Genomic DNA, 3,769 nt, shown 5'->3' on the forward strand with positions numbered 1-3,769 from the left:
GAGTTTTGATAATGGCAAAGGATTCAAAGTTAAGCTGTTTGTGATCTAATGTGCTTGACTAAGTGTTTCAGGAAAGTCCTAACTGCGGTTAGGCAGGTGAAAACCCTAGGGGTGGTAACTCTAGGTCCTAGGGGGTGTTAACCCTAGGTGGAGAAAAGTCCTAACTGCGGTTAGGTAAGGTGAAAACCCTAGGGGGTGGTAATCCTAGGTCATAGGGGGTGGTAACCCTATGCGGAAAGTCTTGGTAGGTCAATGGCTTCAGGAAAAAGTCCTAGGGGTGGTAACCTAGGTGGAAAGTCCTGGTGTCGCGAACCAGGTGAAAGACTGGACTAGCCGGGAAGCGGATGTCCAGCAGAAAGTCCGGAAGCGTCGAGTGCTGAGCAAAAGTCCAGTCGATCTGGAGGATCGCACTGGCAACAGGTAAATCTCCTGAGTGGAGTAGGTGAGGACGCGTTCCCCGTAGAGGGAACAATAGACGTCGGGTCGACCTAGGATTTTCGGTCGGAAATCCGAAGTCAGACTCGGACAGTTCGAAGACTGTCATTATAACATATATTATGTTTTATGTGCTAACTTTGTGCTGCAGGGTATATTTGGGACTAATGTATCTTGCAGGGACCAAAGTGCAAAGGTTAACCTCGGATGAACAGTGTCCAAGGCGCCTCCATGGAGCTTGGAGGCGCCTCGGGTGCAAAACCTGAGCTGGCTGCGAAGCAAGCTTGGAGGCGCCTTGAAGGAAGCCAAGGCGCCTTAGAGAGCTTGATGAAGGCGCCTTGGAGAGGTTGGAGGCGCCTTGAACCTGATAAGGTTCGACCAGTTCAGCACTTATCGCCGCGGCTGACTCGGCTCATTCAATGCGCCTTGGTGAATAGTAGAAGGCGCCTTGAACACTCTTTATAAGGGATCTCGACGAGCAGCTCAAATTAAGTATTTTCCAAGTCTTCTGTCTCTAACGTGCTGCTCTGAAAGACGCCCGAAGTGCTGCTACAAGTTTACAACGACCCAAAGCTCCGAGATTCTATTCTTGTCGTCGGTATAATTAGTTTTTGCATTTACTTGTACTTCATCTTGTAATCCTTTTATCGAGCTTATAGTTGTTGCCCACGCAAAGCGATCAAGGATCGCGGGCCTTCGAGTAGGAGTCAATCAAGGCTCCGAACGAAGTAAAATTATCTGTGTCCTTCTGTTTGTGTTTCTTTATTTTATTCTGCTGCATTTCAATTACTCCGATAGTTTTGCGATTAAAAAAACGAAATAGCCGCGAGCGCTATTCACCCCCCCTCTAGCGCTTCTCGATCCAACATAATAAAGAACAATAGTAAATTTGTTATCAACATGAAATATGGAGATTCGTATGTGTTCGTGTTGGTGTCAGTTTTCCGGCAACGGTTGGCCGAAGTAGAGTAGTAGAACGATGTCGGAGTAACCAGAGAATCAAGTATTAACATTTCTGAGTTGTATTGAGGTTGCTGGTCGATGCTCCTTTTATAGGTATTTGTGAGCGTCTGGACCACCCTCGGGCGCCTAGATCGAGACTTATCCAATCCTACTTCATCGTTGAATTATCCATGTCTGGGCACCTGGACCACTGACGTGGCCGTACCTTGGCAAGGCTCTATCTGGCAGCCTTCATCCACTCCCGGGTGCCTAGACCAACTCCAGGCACCTAGACAATGACATGTGTCATCTAATGATTGGATCACCTCCTTCATGGGTGGCTAGATCCTCTGGGCACCCATACCTCAGGTGCCTAGACTTTCGAGCACCTAGACATTTTTTCCAACCAATTGATTTCCTGCATCACAAGGTTAGCACAACAAATAATAATATAAAAGAAAAGTAGTAGAATTTCTGACAGTTTTCGGACTGTCCAATCCTGACTTTGGATTTCGCTGAAACCCTAGGTCAGATTGACGCCTAATGTTTCCTCAATCGGGAACACATCCTCAATAGATCTGAAACATTTTTTTTTACCATGCACATTCAACCAAATTTATGCTGTAAAGTATCCTGATAATAAATTCACCTCCCATGAACCACCATACCCAACAAAACCAGTAGCATTACAAAGAAGAAATTTTAACGGAAAGAACGAGAGACACTCATACAACCCCACAAAATAAATATGCATAAGGACGCCAGCTCAACACTCCTAGATGTTCGGACAGTGGGATGTGCGTCCATCTCGCCTCCTCGACTACTCCGTCCGCATGCCCCCATCTATATCCTGGGAGGTATCTCCCTCACCTGTAACGTAAGCATCATAAGTTTACGGACCCAGCAAGTATAGTCCATTATGCAAAATATGACTTTCATGAGGTAGTAGGAACAATAATCGGTAACCAGGTAAGACAAGTTCATTTGTAGTATAAGGAAAAATAAATACACTATGTAAGAGTGCCTACGTAGATAATAGGAGTGAATATGACATTTTTTAGCAACCACATTTGAGCCAGTTAAACAATCCCATGACATTAGAGGTACCTTCTAGAGAACATGTAGTTATATAGCCAAAGCTAACTTTATCAATCAATATCAGTCAAGTTTGGAAGAGGCCTCTCTGGAGCTCATCCCGAGGCACCCAACCTGTACTGTCACCACATATGTTCATACCCATCAAATTAGCCGTATAGGAAGCCATAATCTATCTACATTATACTGTAAACAATTTATCATGTATAACCATTCCATTCATTTTGTAAACATTCCTACTTTGAGATAAACCATTAGAAGCATGTATTCATCCATTTATTTTGTAAACATTGAAATACGAAAAACGAAACAGAATCAATTCATACCACCAGCATACATAATAAATGAACAGAAATGAAGGAACCAATTCTCAAAGCAGCACCCACAAACGAACCACAAGGATCACAACGAGCACTCCCAATCAGCACCAAGATTCCGACATCACAAGAAGCAACAAAACGTTAACCTTACAAGAGCAGGGTCAAGAACTTATTCAAACACAACCTAACCTTCACTATGGTAATTCTGTCCGGAATTCACGAAGACAGGGAAGGTAGCAAAAATGATATCATTCAAAGCTGTAACCACCAAAAACTTACCAAAATTTTAGAGGAAACTTCATGAAATAGAACCTTATCAAGAACATCACCGGAGATCAAATCTCAACCCATTCAAACCTAGCCAATTCTGTCCACGATCCGAAGACATCGTAAGTTAGCAAGAAAACATCCTCAAAAGAAACTGAACTACCTCTACTAAATCTGTCCGAAAATCTACAGCAATTGACAGAACAAAACAACATTGAATCTAAATACAACCTACCCATTCATGTCTAGAATTTCATTGCAAACTTGAAGAAGTAACAACAACATCCAAGCATCATTAAACATCTGCAATCTATCTGAAACCTTCGTGAGCCGAAAAAGAAATCAAACAAAACCAAGCTTCACTTATCTGCCCAGAATTTAGGAATGGTAGGTGATCTCGTCCGGAAGCTGAGTCAGATGAAAGCGGGCCTTGTTGTGCGAAAAGTTGACGGAGAGTCGTTGAGATGCTGAATCAGAGAGGTACCCCTGGAAAGGTTCGCACGAGCGGTCCTACGGAGAGAAACGATCAGGATGATGACGCTATTGCTCTGCATACACTCAGACGAGTCCACCAGTCGTTAGAGACCAGAACCAGGGAAAAAGTCCCCGGGTCAGGCCCTCCGACGCTCAAGTCAGGTACTTTTTCCCCAGAAATCACAGAGAAAGGACGAAAAGTAAAAGACTGGTAAGAAAATGATGAGTGAGCGTAC

This window comes from Zingiber officinale, chromosome 1A (assembly GCF_018446385.1).
Source record: "Zingiber officinale cultivar Zhangliang chromosome 1A, Zo_v1.1, whole genome shotgun sequence".
NCBI lineage: Eukaryota > Viridiplantae > Streptophyta > Magnoliopsida > Zingiberales > Zingiberaceae > Zingiber > Zingiber officinale.